Source organism: Juglans microcarpa x Juglans regia, chromosome 3S (genome assembly GCF_004785595.1).
Source record: "Juglans microcarpa x Juglans regia isolate MS1-56 chromosome 3S, Jm3101_v1.0, whole genome shotgun sequence".
Lineage (NCBI taxonomy): Eukaryota > Viridiplantae > Streptophyta > Magnoliopsida > Fagales > Juglandaceae > Juglans > Juglans microcarpa x Juglans regia.
Window position 1 is genome coordinate 10,349,986 of NC_054599.1, and position 19,640 is coordinate 10,369,625.

Here is a 19,640-nt window from a genome sequence, read left to right on the forward strand (position 1 = left end):
TTCTTTCACTTTTTGGTTGGGAGACGTAAAAAGGGGAGAGCATTTTTTAATTCTTTTTGTTCCTTATTTTTTTTTTTTTTTTTTTTGCCAGGGACGCAAAAGGCAACAGAAAAAAATGTCTTTTTGGGTTTGGATAAAAAAGAACGAAAAGTCTATTTTTTTCTTTAACGCATAGAGCGTCGCCGTTGAAGAGCTTCTCTGGGGTCCAACATATGCCGTTGCCCCCATTGCCTACCACCTCCATCTATATTTACTTGGTTTGCTCTTTTCACTCTCTACTTTTTATTTAATTTCAGCTAAAGTTTATGGAGTATTTTTAAAATTTTTGGCTTAGAAGTTTGGGCAATTTATTTGCTATTTATTTTACTTAATGTCGTTATTTTTCTTGCTCTTTTAAGCTTTCATTTAACAGTAATTACAATTGCTATAGATTGATTTTGAGAATTTGTGATTTGAATACAAAGATGAACCCTAAAATCTTGATTATGAGACTTTTCAATTCTCAGCTCGTATTTTGTCAATTATTTTCTACTATAATTTAATTCTTAACTTAGTTTTATTAATCTATTGGTTTCATTGCATATTAGATTGATTAAACCTTAATTAGGACTTAAATAATTTCAGTTTATTAAATTTTCAGATTAATTAAGATTGTTTAGCTTAGTTGATTCCTTGATTGTTATTTTAATTTTTTAGTCTTTTACGTTTCTTTTCGACACTCAAAAATTCAAAAATATGAATCTAGTTCATGACTAGTGCCATTTTCATTCCCGTTGCACTCTTCCATTCATTGCACATACCACCATTTTTATTTTCTCTTTGTGAATATTTTCACCATTTTAAACGAGTTTTATTTTAAGTAACTTTCACTGATGAGAGACTATCTAGGAATTTATTCCTAATTATTACGCGACAACCTCCTGCACTTGGGATAGCCTTTGTGCTGGTCATTTTTTAGTGAGTCAAGTTTTTGGACTCGTTATTTTAGACTCGTTGCTTGACGTAAATTTAGACTCGTTATTTTTATTTTTATCTCAAATGTTTATTTCACTATCTTATCTCTGATTACACATTTTACTTGTCACCTACTACTCAGTCACTTGAACCTTACTTATACTATTTGGACTGATGTTTCATGTTATGGATGAGGGACAATTTAAATAGGTTGGTTAGAGTTACATCGAATACTGAGAATAGTATACAGTCCAGAGATAGATAAATCTTCTGTTTTTTCTACAGACGAGGACATTGAAATTGAACAAACCATGGTTGCACCTGCACCACGCACTCTTAGGGATTATTTGCAGCCACTCGCACCACTACACCATCATGCATTATTTTACCTTATGATGCACCTAATTTTTCTATTAAGCATGACATGATGTCAGTGATACCTATGTTCTATGTAATGGATTCTGAGAGTCCTTATCAAGACCTGACAGATTTTGAGTTGGTCTGCACTACTTTTATCAATAGAGCCACTACTGATGAATTTATTAGACTTTGTTTATTTCCTTTCTCTTTAAAGGATAAAGCGAAGATTTAGTTTAATTTTTTGAGACCTAATTCTATCTCTAGTTGGTCTGATATGCAACGTGAATTCTTACAAAAAAAATTTCCTTTGAGAACTCAGTATTTACAAGAGCAGATCAGCCAGTTCAATCAGAAATCTGACAAGACTTTCCAGGCCAACTAGGAAAGATTTAAGGATTTGGTGAACATCTGTCCATATCACGATTTTGAATTCTGGAGGTTGGTGAATTATTTTTACACTGGTCTCACTCCACAATGCAAGTAGTTTGTTCAGACTATGTGCAATGGAGAATTCTTTAGCAATGAGCCTGATGAAGCATTGCCATTTTTTTACTATCTTGCTGAGAGCGTACAACAATGAAACACTCAGACTAATCAAGTTTCATTGGCAGCACAGCCACTGAGAGCTATTGCTGGTGGGGGCATATATGAGTTAGAGGACACTGACATTCAAGCCCGAATAGCTGCATTGACTAGAAGATTAGAGGTCATGGAGATGGAAAAAGTGAAGGTCGTGAAAACAGTAGATGCATGCTTTATATGCGTTGATTCGAACCACAAGATCCAAGATTGCCCGATAATGCCAGCATTTCAAGAAAGTGGCTCTAAGCAGATGCAATTAGCGATGATGGGCATATGACACGAATGGTAGTAGTCTTCAATCATCTAATGTCGATCATATCATAGGATGATGAGAAAATGATGAAAAAATAGATGATGAGTAGCATTACTCTTTTTAAAATATAATTAGTTATAATTATAATTTCATTGGTTGGCTTGGATGATGTGAGCCTTGACTTGGTCGCCTCGCTTCTCGGATATAGCTACGTTGTCCAAGCATTTTAGGTTTCCTTTTATCCTTTTATTTCTCTATTTCTGCTTTTCTTCTTTGTCGATGAATTTGTTTTCATTTCTATTTGCTTGCTTAAAAAAAACAATTTAAAAATTTGAAATCTATGGAGTACTGTTGAGTTGAAAAATATGGCAAGGCTAACGTTTCATCCTTATATTAATTAGGGTATGCTTGGAATTGCGTTAGGAGTCTTAAAAAATGCTTAAATATTCTTAAAAGTTCTTTAACGAAAAAGTTAGGTTATTTGGATGTTACATAATAAAATACTTTTTAATCTCAAATAAGCTAAAAAGTACATTTGAAAACAAGCATGATTTTGATGCTTGTCCTCAAACGTGCTTTTCTGGATAATCCTGAATGTAATTCAAAATTTAGAAAGATTATCAATGGATGAAAATACTTATACTAGTTTTAAATAATTACAACTTTCAAACTTATAAAGATATAGTCATAATATTTAAAAAATCAAATGATCGTCATTTTTGTATCAGAAAATATTTTTTTAATTTTTTTTCAAGCAAATGTAACATGTTTGGAAGTGATTTAAACATATGATTATCAAATAGTAAATAATTTTTTAATAATAGAACTTATTATTTAAGTTATAAGTTATAAATTCTAAAACTATAAACTATATTTTCCACCGCAATTTCAAACATGCACGGTGTAAAACTTGACTTTGCGCATCCTCTTCGAAGGGATATTAGCTTATGTATTAAGCGAATCCACCTTCCGTCTAGCAGTCATTAAAGCCACAATTGAATATTTGATTAATTATCAACTTATATAATAATTATTTTTAATACGAATTTAATCGAATAATGCTACTATGTCCCTTAATTTATACTAATTATTTTGTCTCTTAACATAGCACCACATTATGGTACCACATGATTTATTAAGAAAAACTAAAAACTCAAATATAAAAGGGTAGAGTGAATTTAAGATTTTAGTCTTCATCTTTTTATATTTTTGAGTGCCATTTTGTTTTGATTATATGTTTTTTAATAAGCTACATGGTGCTAGAGCTGGGTAAAAATCTGAAAATAAAACTTCAAATCCGACTTCGACAAAACAGAGTCAGAATTTTTTTATTTTTTATTTTTCTATTGGAGTTAGAGTCAGTGGTGTTGCCGGACAGACTCTGACTCCAATATTGTATATATATTATAAAAATATATATTTATCTATATATTGATTATATATACTAGTGTAGTTATATAGTTATATAACTAAAACTTATATAGTTAAATTCAATAATATATTAGTATGAGCTAATTATTATAAAATAATATACTTATACCATAATAATAGTTTAGTATATATAAACATCATAGTATTACTACTATACATAATCAAGTATAAAAATAAGTTGAGTACTAGTATTGAAATAAGTCTAATATAATAAGTTAATAACGTATAATACTAATTTATTAAAGTATAATAACATGTCATTAGACACTAGAGAGTGTAGTATATAATTAAGTTAGAAATAAGTTAGATACTAGTATAATATAATATTATAGTATAATAAAATGCAATTGCTATAGTATAAGTCTAGTATATAATTTACTAAAATATAATAACATTTAATTAAACACTATAAAAATAAGTCTAGTATAGAAATAGATTATAAATAAGTTAGACATTAGTATAATATAACAACACATAACACTATATTACACATTTAATTAGACTAGTATAAAAATAAGTATAAGATAATAAGTTAATAACACATAATACTATAGTATAAGCCTAGTATAAAAATAAGTTAGATATTAGTATAGAAATAAGTCTAATATAATAAGTTAAGGCTCATGTTAAGAAATTACCATGCTTGATAATTTCATCTCCTCATACTTTTAAAATTATTGAAACAGATACCTCTGATCTTGGATATGGAGGTATTATAAAACAAAAATTATCAACTAATTTGGAACAGATTGTTCGATTCCATTCAAGATGTTGGAATCTTGCCCAAAAAAATTAATAGTACTATTAAAAAAGAAATTTTGCCTATTCTTTTATGTAAACCATTATTTAAAAGATAAAAAAAGAATACACATCTATAGACAAAAAAAATACCAGTACTATGAGCATAATAATTATCCATTATAAAATATGTCATTCAAATATAAACAGCAATATAAAATAGCAAGATAACAATATAAAATATGATAATATAACAATATAATCACCAATGACTCTGATACCAAAGGCGTAAATCACAGGTAATAATAAATAGATAGTAATAAGAATATAATATTAATAAGAATAATAGGCGGTAAAACCAACCATATGCATGACAGCAGATAGAGCAGGCGGTATAACCGACCATTTGCATAAGAAAGTAAATAATATAAAAAGATATACAAAATAAAATTCTTCATTAAAAACATAATACTTACAGGGAAATTAATTCTCAAAGGAGTTGGAAGTAGAAGACATGAAGAAATGATGATTTACAAAGTGAGGAGGATAAGAGTGGAGTGGTTTGGACGAGAGAGGAAGAGGAGGATAAGAGTGGAGTGGTTTGGACGAGAGAGGAAGAGGCTTCAGATGAGAAATTCTGAATACTCTTCTTCCTTCGCGAACCCCTTTATATAGATATTAGAACAGTACAACACAGTAATCCTAATAATACATTAACAGTATCAGCCGATACTAAAAACAAGAACAGTATCAGCCGTCACTAAAAACAAACTAACACAGTAGAGGACACGTGAATTAGTATGTACAATAATCTGACATGAATAATAATATTCTAAGGAGATAATATTTCTGACGACTTTCTTCTGTCACACTGACTAATTGAGATATTAATAATCTTCAGGAATTATATAATCTGAGGATCATAATTTACTAATTTCATATCAAATGGGTCTTAAGAATCCATGTAGGGTGAGTAATCTTGAGAATGAGAGACGGCTGAATTACCCTAAGAATGAGAGGCCTGTTGAGAAGGAGAAGCCTAGTGGGCTGGTGATAATGCGGGTTGCTGTAATGGAGATAATCTGGCGAGATGTTGTGATTCTTCTTCATCATCACTATCTGAAACTTGTGACATTGCTTCGGCTAATTTTTTCAAATCTTTCTTGTTGGTAATGTATGCTAATTGCGTTTAAAATATGTTCCGTTGTACTAGAACTTCTGGAGTCTTAGTAGCTTTTGAAAACATTTTTAAGACATGATTATAATTGTATTTTTTCCACCATTTGACAGAAACTTGGCGAGTTAGAAATATAATGGCTTTGAGAGAGGGATGGGGTTTGATAACATATTCTCATTTCATAATCCAATTTTATTTTATGTTGAGGAAGAAAATAATGAGTGGTGAACAATAGTTTTATACTGGTGGACTGTCATCTTGTGAAATAAAAATTTGAAGAATCTCCTGGAGGGGAAGAGGAAGGAGAAGAGGTTCGGGTCTGATGGGAACCAAGGTGGGCCTAGTCTTAAAGATCATTTGCAAATTCTAGATGGGCCAATTACAAGATCAAGGACCAAGAAGATCAAGGAAGCAATGCACGGATTGGTGCAATCCACTTGGGATGAAACTAGCAAGAGCCCAACACTCAAGATGGGCTTGAAAAAAGGAGAACCAGCTTTGATCCACTTGATTCAAGCTGTGGAAGACATGGCTTAGAGATAGGGCCTATTGTTATTTGAGACTTCAAATTTGGTTAAATGATTTATTTTATTAGTTTAGAATAAGTGGGTTTGAAGATGTCTGGCCCACACGTCTTATTTTCAATGAACTAGACTTTTCAAGAAGGCCTTGTATTTTGGCCAAGGGCTTACTTGGAAAGTTACTTTTTAGGAATTAGGGTTTTAAGAGGTACCGTATCGTTACTGTAGCCGTACTGTAGCCGCGGTACTGTAGCGTGACACTGTTCATCAGGGGCATTTTGGGTAAAAATGGGCTTTATTTTGGCTAGGGTTTTAATTAGGTTTAGTTTAAATACTCCTTGTAGCCTCATTTGAAGATCAGACAATATTGAATTTTATTTGTGAGTTGAGTTTTCTCCTCTTGTTCTTGATTGAACTCTTGAACTTATCAAAGGTAAATCACAACATTTGTGGCGTTCCTCCTTTGTAATCTGGGTTCTTGAGACGGGTTCTTCAACGGGTCTAGATTTTAATATAATCTAGGTTCTTGAAACGGGTTCTCATCGGGTCTAGATTCTCCATCCTTGACTTGATTTTTGGCTTTCTTGGGGAGTTTTCAAATTGATTGTGGGTTCAAGGGAATTCATTCCCGCGGGTTCATATCATTTGGTATTCAGAGCAAGGTTTCCAATCAGGTCTTATTCTATCTTTTATTTCTTGTATATTTAATTCTAGAGCTTCATTGTTCTAGGGTTGATTACAAAAAAAAAAAAAATAGTGGTGGTTAGCAGACTTCTTCACTATTGTTAGGGTTGCTGAAATTCATTGTTCTAGGGTTTGTGTTGGCTGAAATCTCTTGTTCTAGGGGCTGCTGTATATCACTTGCCCAAGGGTTTCTGAGTTATTGTTAGGGTTTTCTCAACTGCTTATTCTTGTTTGTGATCAAATCAGTTGGTGAAAGGAAAAGAAAAGAAAAGAAAAGAAAGGAAAGGAAAAGAAAAGAAGAGAAAAAAAAAAAAAAGAAAGGAAAAGAAAAGAAAAGAAAAGAAGAGAAAAAAAAAAAAAAAAAGAAGAAGAAGAAGAAGAAGAAGAAGAAGGAGAAGAAGATAAGGAGAGGTAGCATATTTAAAGGTTGCTACATAGTTACAACAAAGACAAAGAAAAACATTTGTTGATTGAGTTTTATCCTCAAAGGGGCTGAATACATATTTGTAGTTGGTATCTTGTTCTATAATTACTCTTTCCCTCATATAAATTCCTTGAGTCCCGTGTCGTTTTATTCCTTCCTTGTTTCTTGTTTCTTGGATCTATATTACTGGTTGGAATAATACAAGGTTGTATTATCTTGATTTAGTTCAACTAGTTCTTAAAGAACTTGAGCGGGAAAACTATTGAGGTAAAAGGCAAGAGAGTGTGAGACTATTATCGGGGAAAAGCCAATTAGGAGTGAAACACGAGTGGAATGCCATTATTTGCTGGTAATCATAATAATCATAATACGGAGAATAATAAGGATGAGAGGACTTTCTTGTTAAATAGAGATTTTTTTTTTCCATTATTCCAAAGTAAGAACTTGTTTAATAGTAACTTTATGAAAAACAATAAATGAGGAGGCAGGTGGAGAAGGTTGTAATTGAAGAAAACAAGATATTTCAGAAAAATAATTGAGTCGGTGTCTACTAATATGAATTCATAAAAATACTGGATTTTCTTAATGTTTTGGGAACATAATGCCAATCTGGTAAAAGAAAAGTATCAAGTAATTTTTGGGGGTCAAATAGGTGTTGAATTTCAAATTCGATGGGGAAAACTGGGTGTCAATGAGATTTAATGATAATAGGAGATGTAGAAGGCTGAGATAATAATGGATGATTAATAATTTGGGAAGGAGAAGATGAAGGAGATGAAACAATTTTGGAGGAGGTTGGTAATTTTGGAGGAGCTAATGGTGAGAATGAATTGTAAGTCGGTCTAATGTTTTGCGGTAATGACCCTAATACCGTATATGGTCTAGGAGTTACAGAAGGACAAGTTGAAGGATATGGAGAAGATGGTGGCCGTGCGTAGGACGATTTGGACTTTACTTTTGACTTTGAGGTTGACATGATTTTCCCTATAAGAATTATCGGGATAGAAAATCAAAAAGAAAATTAAATTATTCTTTAATATGTTCAATATCAAAATAAAAAATACTTAATATAGCTTATCATCTAGCAAATATTTGATTAGCAGTCAAGCTTTTCACATATTTAATCAAAACTTCTTTGGCTGATTTACAACCTATTCTAAGTAAAAACTTTTGATTCAACAAATTATCTTGAAATTTGGAAATACATAATACAATAGCTAAAATTTCTTTTTTAATAGTACTATAATTCTTTTGGGCAGGATTCCAACATCCAGAACGGAATCGAACAGTCTATTCCAAAATAGTTGCTAATTTTTGTTTCATAACTCATTTATATCCAAGGTCAGAGGCATCTGTTTCAATAATTTTAAAAGTATAAGGAGATGAGATTCCCAAGCATGGTAATTTCTTAACATGAGCCTTAATTTGTTTTATAATATTGGTATGTTTTTCTGTCCATGGAGGTGGATTCTTTTTTAAACTTTTAAATAATGGTTTACATAATGGCCCGAAAAGATTGATAAAAATCTGTAACATAATTGAGACTCCCTAAAAATCTTTGTAGTTGATGCTTATCTTTTATTTAATCTAAAAATTTATCAACAAATTCTATTGCTCTATTAGTTGGTGTAATAGTTTCTTGATAAATTTCATGTCCAAGAAATCTGATTTTGTCTTGAAATAACTTTATTTTTTGTGATGAAACGATTAACCCGTTTTGTTTAATGATTTCGACAAAAGTATTTAAATGTTTTCAATGTGGATGAGGAAAATATTGATATGTCATCTATATAAACTATTGAAAAATGAGTGAAATTGGTAAATATTTCATTCATAATATTTTGAAATTCCCTAGGAGTATTTTTTAACTCCAAATGGCACAACGTTCCATTCATAATGTCCAAATGGTACTGTGAATGCCGTTTTATAACGGTCTTTTTCAGCAATTTACATTTGTCAAAATTTACTTTTCATGTCAAATTGTAAAAATATCGTAGTATTATATAATTGGGATAATAAATCTTTTTTATTAGGAATTAAGTATCTAATCCATTGTAGTACTTTATTCAAAAGTTTATAATTGATGACTAGACGAGAAACTCTCATTCCTAATTCTGCATTTTTTGAACATAAAAGGCAGCACAACTCTATGGTGATTTACTTTTCTTAATTAATCATTTTGAAGTAAATTATTAATTTCTTTTTTACAAAATTATAATAATTCATTATTCATTTGAATTGGTCTAACTTTAGTTGGAATATTTTTTTCAGAAAATTCTTTTTCATAAGATAATTCAATTATATGTGTTTTCTATTCTAGAAAACATTGGGTAGGTTTGAGCATACTTTATTTTCAATTATAGTTTTAAAATTATCAATTTTTTTGGTTAATAATGTGTCTTTTAATTGTTCTTGAATTCTTTTGTATTTTAATTCTTGTTTTAAGAAGCTTATATGTTTCTCCTTTCTTTTAATTATGTTTTTTGTTAAATAATTAATTTCTCTGGTTAATGAAATTTCCTTTAAAGAGTTAATTTCTTTTTATACAAGGGGAAACAAGAATTTAAATTGAATTTCTTGTCCAAGTATTTTAGTACAAATTTCTTCTTCTGTTACAAAGAAAGGATAAAGTAGGGTAAGGAAGAGATTTCATAATATTACTTTAGTATTATTATTTTTTACAAAAATAAATGTTGTTTAAAACAAATTTCATTACTACAAATATATGCATTAGATAATTTATAATTTATATTTAATTTTATTCCCTTGGTTTGAGACAATATTTCTTTTATTTTTTAAAAATATTTAGACGATATTAATCTCTCTTGTATACAATTTAAATCTACTCATGTGTCTAATAGGGCAATTGTAGTAAAAGAAAATTCTTAATTAATTGAAACTGTTATTTCAGCATACAATTTTTGAAAATTTATCTTATAAATGATATTATTGAAATTGTCAAATAATTTTTCTTTTAATGCTTCAGATATATCTAGTTCATTAATCTGTTGTTTGACTTTACAATTTGATTTATAATGTCTAACTTTTCCACATTTATAACAAACAATTTATTTTTTCTTTTTATTAGTCCTTTTAGGATTTTTTTTTTTGGTTTATTATATATTTGTTTATCTTTTGTCTTTTTATAGGGTTTTTTGTATCTTTGTTTTTTGTTAGAATAATTCTTTTAAATTCTTTTTCTTTTTTTGTATCTTCTTGAATGGGCTAATAATGGGGTATAACCAAACTGTTCACAAAAAGTACATAATTATTTTCTAACAAATTTATTTTCTTTCTCCATTTGTTTTTTTAATATTAAATCATTGCACATAGTTAAACCAGTTCTATTGATATTACTTATTATATCATCATATGTGAGATTATGAAAATCAATAGTACCATCTGATTTTACTAATGATTCTCGTACCTTTTGAGCTAAGTAATATAGAAGTCCGGTTATGAATTTTTCCTTCTAGTATGGTTGTTGGCAGTCATTTCGGATTATAACTTTAATTAGAAATACATCTTTATACCAACGGAAATTAGATAATTGATGGCATTTTAAATTAATCAATAAATCGCTAGTTCTTTCCTTGAATTGAATAGGATCACCAACAAAGTGTTTATTTAATGTATATATTAAAGTATTTACAGCATCTTCTAAAGGTAAATCATTTTTTATTTTAATCACTTACATGTTTTCATTATATTTATATGCAATTAATATTTGTGTCTTTTGTTCATATAAAAGATAGTGATTCCACCAACCTTTTAATTGGTCAGTAAATCCTATGAATAATATGTACTACTTGGTGATCAGTTTTTCTATTACTTTTATAGATATTAACAACCATAATCATTTATTAGAAATGATTTAATATTTAATATTTATATAATCCATCTATATTCCATTCATATAATACATCTTGTGTGAAAGCAGATCTTACTATATGTTCTTTTTCTTCAAATTGCATATCCGGTGGAGTAGGCATCAGATACAAATTATGAGTAATAGAAACATGATGTTTAGAATCTATAACTAAAAAACTATTAATATGATCTCATTTAATCTTATTTATTTGTAAATCTAAATTTTTAAATTGATTTTCAATATTACTAATTTCAGAATCAGATAATATAGGTGAGTTTGTCTTACTTAATACATTAATATGAAATTGTTTTGAAGTAGATGCAGTATTACTAATAGTTAGTTTTTCTAATTTATTAGAGATTTGTTCCAATAAATCATTTTTGTTTTTAGAAAAAATAATTTTTAAATAAGATGAAATTTCATGGGAATAAATAAAGGGGTTTCTTTTACTTCTTTAATAGGAAGATTAATAGGAGATATTTGGGTTTCAATTCTTTCTAATTGTTTACTCATAATTTTTAAATATAAATTGGTGTAATTGTTTTGCTGGATTATATTATTAATATTTTTATCAGTGTTTTTACCTTTTATTGTATTATTGTGTTTTTTAATCGGTGAAACTAATATTTGAGTATTTCTTTGATTAAACTTGATGGCTTCAAAATGGGGGTATTCTTCATAAATAATTTGATTATTCTCTCCTTTAATCCATTGGTTAGTAGTCCTGCTTATGGTAGATAATTGATTTGATTTATATATATCAAACCATGTAAAGAAATGTATATTAATCTGTATTTTCTCTAAATATTCGTAATATTTTTTTTCACTATAATCTATTTCTATTTTTATAAAAGTTAAGAAAAATACTAATCATTTGTGACTATTTTCTTCTTTCATATAATCTTATTTGAGATATTCTTTATTAATTTTAAATTCTTCTTTATTCAGGGTATATATTTAGGCATTATCTCCAATTACTTGTGAATATGTTGGAGAATAAGGTTCATTTTCAGGATTATGAGAAGTGGATGCTCTATCTGGATGGTTAACAGTATATACTGGTGTATCAATAATATTTCTGGGAATAATTTCCCGAATATGTGTATCTAGACTTTAGGATCTGGTGTCAAAATTTTGAGATTTATTTCGAGAGATTGACGTAAGAACATATCTAAGTGTTTGATAACTAGAAGGTGCTAGGGAAGAATAATGTGAAAAAAATCTTCTAAATGGTTGAAATGCTATTTGGACTGTTCCGTCTGCTTTTTTATCTATATATTCAAGATCATCTTTATAATTATTTTCTATCTTAGGTAATGGAGTAATGTTTTCTAATTGTCATTTATTAGGGAGAGTGATTTGATTCCAGTTGATCTGTTTAGAAATTTGTACAGTAGAGTTTTGTGTACTAGATTGTAATAACAATGTATATCCTTTTGAATTGGTAATAAAAGCTTGTGGTTCTAATATTATTTTCATTAATTTATAATAAATTCTATATACTACTGTTAGAGGATGTGATATTTTCATCATCTGAAAACCGTTTGTTTTAATATAAAATATTAAAACATGTAAGATATTAGCATCAAATAATGAAAGAAAATAATTGGAATAACAGTTAAAATAAACTGGACCTTGGAATAAACTTGATTCTACCATTCCATGTAATGAATCATGAAAATTATAGTGCCTTTTATCTCTTAAACAGAGTAATACTGAGGTATTCAATCCACTTCTGGTGAGTGGTTGTAACGCCCGTCCTTATAGTGGGACTTTTCATAAAATATTTTTGTAAAGGACGACGGGAATTACCGTTCGATTTAAAACTTTTTACTTGCATACTCAGGGTGCAAGACTTTACGTTTATGACATAAAAATGTGCTTTTAGAATAAAAAGAGATTTACAACGGAAAACATTAATCTTACAATAAAAGGGTCCCTCGTACGATTAAAACTTGTGCCTAGACTTCCGTACTCTTCCCCTATGGGCCGTGTCCGTCCTTTTCACACAGTTCCTGTGAGCGGGAGGGACATGCATAAAAACTAAAATGAGTCGATGACTCGTAAGTATTACTTCATACAGTTAAAATATAACAACATAGGTTTTCATTCATGCATTCATCATTCGTACATACTATACGTACATGCTTACATGCATACGTGCGTTTATTTGAAAACATCACTGGACGGGGTTTTCTTTCAGTAAAACGTGTCCCCCGTCAGTGCCTTCATTTCTTCAAGAATGCGGTGCATTCATGTATAAGTGCGTTCATTTGAAAACATCACTGGACAGGATTTTTTTTTCGTAAAACGTATCCCCCGTCAGTGCCTTCATTTCTTAAAAGTTCGTGCATTCGTACGTTTATGCATACATGCGTTCATACATACATACATCATTTCTTATCACTTTCATATGCCAGTATACACTGTTACACCCCGTGTGTTGGAGTTAGCGGTCTTCCTTTGGACCCGGACTCTGCTTGTGGCCATGGGTTGGGAATCCCTTTCATAAGGGGCAACACTAGGTGCACTTCCAGTACTACTTAACCGGCATTGCAATCTGCCCATTCATTGGTACACTTTCATTCATTCATGTGCCTGTTACGTGTCTTCATACATTTTATGCTTTCATTCATTGGTTCATGCCAGCTCTAAAGAGCTGGAGCTTTTATTCATTTCTTTCTTTCATTTAAGATTCAGTTCGTGAGAAAACATTCGTTTTCGTGAGAAAACATTTCTTTTCATGAGAAAACATCGTTAATAGTTCGTTCGTAGAAAACTTCATTTTAAAACATACATGAGCTTAAACGTCGGCTTTCGTGGCATCCATAAGCGTCACCTTAAATGTCATCTCTCACAGCATCCACGAGCATCACCTCATGGCGCACGTGAAAGCCTCGATTCGTAGGATCCTTAAAAGCGTTCGTTTTCATGCCTTTCGTGCAGTACGTGGATTTTCTTAGAAAATATAGTCATCCATTCACATACGTACAATTAATACTTTCGTTGCGTAAAAAGGGGGCTGCCAAGAGAGGTCGTACATACGTATACATTTGAACACTTAGCATTTTCTTTCGTAAAAAGTCTTTCGTGTCTTTTCGTAAGGCATCGTGAGGAAAAACATTTCATTTCGTTTCTTTATATATTTTAGAAAGACTCTAAAAGAGTATGAACGTAACACTTACCTGGACTCTATACTACTTGCATATCATGCAGTCCATTCATGTGCGTGTCAGATGGTAACCTACATGCATACACATAACCTTAATATCATTCTCTATCTAATGCATAATCAACTTAAACTAGAAATAGAACTACGCTTTACTTAGAACACTCTCCTTCTATCCTGTGCACTTACGTGCCCTTAACTATGTTAAATCCTTCAAAGACCACTTACAGTCACCACATTTTCCAACTCAAGGTATTGCCTTGAGTGTTCATCCACTAAAGTGAACCCATGATTCACCTTAGGATTAAGACACTAAGACTTTAGTCTTGCTTTTCTTACTAACCACATTCGACGCATGATTCCGACCAATGGAATCACGCATCCCAATCCTAACAATACACCTGTCACTACTTTCATGCACCTTAGCCCACACTAAATCTTCATTTCCATTCATACAAGTCACACGGCTCTAAGCCAACTCTGAGGCTTAAGCACTGTGTAACTGTGCTCATGACATATTACCCATTACATATGGTGAATCCGTCTGGCACATGTGTCTAACCAGATTACACATGTACCTTACCTCTTTATCACCTAAGATCAACATATGACACGTTGATCACCTGCTCACAGGGACAAAGGTCATACACCGATACCAACCTTCTCTTAACCCGGCTAGCATGACTCTTCATGCTATTCGTCCCTTTTGACAATTCATCCCAACACTTAACATGACAAGACTCCATTCACCACTTCACCTTATGTCACGTCATATAACTCGAGACTACACCCAAGCCATACCATGACCTCGTCACGTCACCTGACATCCCGCTACGTTATTCTTACATCAACCCTTAACTCATCACGAGTACGGTTCTTCACGTACTCCTGTCATATCGTGATATCTTGTCACATTCTTGCTACACTATTTCTACAATAACTCCCCATCCATTATAAGCACGACTATCAATAACCACGTCACTTCGTGATGTTGCCCAATCATGCTTCCGCTGCGTACTCTTAGACTTGCTCTACTACTTCACTCATACTCCTAGCCATAAGTCCATTACGGTGACACTTGTCACTTCAGACAACAGGCTGCGCCATAACTACTTCGGGATACTGTTCCATAGTTCCGGATACTAATTACCACATTCTACGCTCATCAATCATATAACCATCCTTATCTCTACGACATGCCACATGGAATGTCGCTGCCTCATGGAGTACACTCCACGTATACTCCATTTTCACACGCTACGACCCATCACCAATATGGCATATGCGCCACATGGTGCATTGCTCCACTACATAGATTACACTTCTCGTGTACTCCCTTCACACACGTTACGCCACATCACCGCTATGACATACCCGCCATACGGTGCATTGTTCCACTATATGGAGTACACTCTGCATATACTCCCTTTTCACATGCTGCAACCTATCATCATTATGACATATTCGCCATATGGTGCATCTCTCTACCATATAGAGTACACTTCTCGTGTACTCCATTCACACACTATACCACATCACCATTATGGCATACTCACCATATGGTGCATCACTCCACCACATAGAGTACACTTCTCGTGTACTCTCTTCATACGCACTACGACCTATCACCATTATGGCATACTTGGCCATATGGTGTATCTCTCCACCATATAGAGTACACTTCTCGTGTACTCCATTCACACACTACGCCACATCACCATTATGGCATATCCGCCAAATGGTGCATCACTCCACCACATAGAGTACACTTTTCGTGTACTTTCTTCATACGCATTGCGACCCATAACCATTATGACATACTCGCCATATGGTGCATCTCTCCACCACATAGAGTACACTTCTCGTGTACTCTCTTCATACACACTACGACTCATCATCATTATGGCATATTCGCCATATGGTGCATCTCTCCACCACATAGAGTACACTTTTCGTGTACCCTCTTCATACACACTACGACCCATCACCATTATGGCGTACATGCCATATGGTGCATCAATCCACCACATGGAGTACACTCCACGTGTACTCCTTTCACACTACGCTACACAGAGTACACTCCACGTGTACTCTTTCCACTCCACATACGCTAGGAGAGTATATTTTAGATATACTCTCCTTAATCCACACTACGCCACACATAGAGTACACTCAGCATGTACTGTTCCCACTCCACATGCCACGTCACCAATACAGCACATACTCCACAACCATACTACATTACACAATCCACAACACTGCACAACACAATTCCCAACTACACTCCACACTTCACAATGCACTACACAGATAAGCCCAACACTTCACTATACAGAATACCCAACACTTTACTACACGACATATCACAATACAACAAACTCTACAATACTAACAACACAGTTCACAACCTAATCAACTAATCAACATCTAACATGAATAATCAAGGGATAAAGGGTTATACCATCGACGGGATTACCCGTGCGTTGCTCGCTGATTGTCACGGTCGATAATATCGGAAGGGTCATACGTGGCGGCTAACCCACGTACGGTGACTGTTTTGGGCGTTTGGATAACTAAATGTGATCTTGGAAGGGCTCGTGGTGGCCTTGTGATGGTGGCAAGGAGCGTAACACAGCGGATCTGGCCGTGTGCAGTGGCGGTCAGTCACGCACAGTGACTGTCCATCACGTGCAGTGGTTACCCACCACATAAAGTGGTGGTTTAGACCTGGAGTTCGGCTAAGGGAGGTGCGATGGAACTCTTGGTGGCGTCAAGGTGGCGCCATGGTGACTCACGGCGGCAAATCTAGGCCGTGAAGTGGATGAGAAGTCGTGGGAGAGTGAGAGAGAGTGTGCGTGCATGGGTGGCAAATCGGGGCCGTGGGTGATTGGGATGGATCAGTGGTGGCTTGAGGAGGCTGAAGGTGGCGGTTACAGGCCGTGGGTGGCGGCGCACGGCGGTGGAGGGTGTGAAACCCGTGCGTTGGAGAGGGGAGAGTCCGTGCGTGGAGGAGGGGCTACGGGTCGTGGGTCACGTGGAGGAGGAAGGGGGAGGCTAGGAGGTGCCTGTGGTGGTATCCGGTGGCCAAGGTGGCCGCGCATGGCAGCGCTAGGAGCATCGGTGGCCTTGAAGCCGTGCGAAACCCATAAATGAGTTTCTTTCATGCGTGCGTACGACGGAGGGGGAGATGGAGCTTCCCATGGCTTGGGTTCCATGAGAGAGGTTCACCGGTGAAAGGGAAGGTTGTTGGTGGCGGTGGTGGCGCCAGAGGACGGCGCACGACGGCGTAGCAGCCTCAAGCCTATTCGGGCTATGCGCTGTGGGGGAGAGAGGAAGAGAAAGCGTGCGAGAGAGAGACTGTTGTAGGGAGGCTCGTTGGAGTGAGGTGGAGCTGGTGGTGCCGGCGGTGAGATATGGCGACGCACGGCGGCGCCGGGCTGAGCAGTAGAGCAGTTCAGCTACAGTAGGGGCTGCATACGACGTACGCTGGAAGGAGGGAAGAGAGAGAGAGGGCTGGAGGAAAAGTGAGGGAGAATGAAAGGTCTGGGTATTTAATCCAGTCCCTTCGTCTTGGGATCCTCAAAATGATCTAACAGTGGAGGATTAAAACACTGATTTGAAAATGCGTAAACATTAACTTAATTAAAAGTACTTAGAGGAATTAAGGTAGAATATTATTTAAACTAACTTTAGTTTATAAAATAATATTCTTCATTATTAATAAATGATAAAGTCTTATTTAATATATTTAAAATGATATAATCATTTAATTAATTAAAGCTTTCAACATAATTTAAATCTCATAATATTTTAAATAGTTGAAATCATCTTAATAATAATATTAAAATTATTTCTGACAATTATGATATTTTTGGAGCTCTTCAAGAACATTATAATTGTCGTATTTAAAATCAAGCTTAGTTCAATAACACTGGAAATACTCCTTATAAATATTTTCAGTACATTTAAAACACTAAGCGTGCCCTAGAAGTCACATAATATCTTTTGAACACGCCATCGTGGTTTGGCAGCATGACGAGGCTCACAGTCGCTAGATGGAAGGTACAGACAATTCACATAATCTCTACCCTCGAGATTTGCTTATGTCATAAAGAGGGAACGTACGTCAGAAAGAGAAAAGCGTACGTAAGAAGGAAGGAGCATGGTATTACAGTGGTTTTATAACTACTTGCACTAGTCCAATATGTATGAAAGAGTATTTATGTTCTTTGTGATGTTTAATTGCTTCTTTTGTTAATAGTTGTAACGATTCATAATTATTATTTAAACTAATGATTTTTCTACTGTTTTAATTGTATAATTCGTAAGAAATAATAATTTAGAAAAAAAAAGTAGAATGCTTGTATATTTGTTTTTTGGAACATTAGGAATTGTCCAGTCTTGTAGATTTCTTTCTATATCTATTATACTGTAATATTCTTTGTTGATGTTATTACGTTCTATGGGGATACTAGTAGTGGACTTATTGGGCTTGAATAAAGAATCCATTGAGACAAGTTTTTAAACAAAAATTTCCTATATCTTTAGAGAAATAAGTAAATTAAGAACTTGAGGAAACATCATTAGGACCACCCTTAAAGCATTCCAGCATGAATGGGCTGATCATTGGTTTTTCATGGCTTATCACACACAAGCTTCCCAATAACTTCATTCTCTTTTGTTATGGATTACCTTTGTAAAATTCTGTATCAGTGATTTCTTATTTTTTATTTTTTTATAAAACAAGGATTCTCAAATGATTTCTTATACTTTTAATTTCATTTATTAAGAAGTCGCAGTCAACTTCATATAATTCTATTGCCACTTGTCTATTTTGATATACATGATATTTAGACATCATTAATGTATAATCTTATCTCATCAATTGTTGTTTTCTCTTAAGATCCTTTATATTGTTCATCAAGATTTCTAATTCAAGTTTTAAATTATAATCTAGACATTTTAACTCATATATATCACGAAAACTAGTACTAAGAGTATAATAATTATCCATCATAAAATATGTCATTCAAATATAAACAGCAATATAAAATAGCAAGATAACAATATAAAATATAATAATATAACATAACACATAATATTAGTCTAGTATAATAAGTTAATAATACATAAATTATAATACTATAGTATAATAACATATAATTAGATACTAGTAAATTAGTATTTATTAATAACCAATACCAACAATTATAAAAGTCATAAATAAAAAAAATTGTGCCTAAAATAAAAATAAAAATTAAATTTAGGGTTTTAAAAAATAAGGTTTAATTTTAGGGGGGAAAATTGGGTTTAGAAGCCCAAAACCGCAGTAGTCCAACCCAAAACACTTAACCCAACCCACATTCAAGCAAAATAACTTCATTTTTAGAGGAAAACGTCTAGAGGAAAAAGGACACCATTTTGATTAGGGTATCTATGTTTCTACCCCGCAAGCCCGTCCTCAATTTCCAATTTT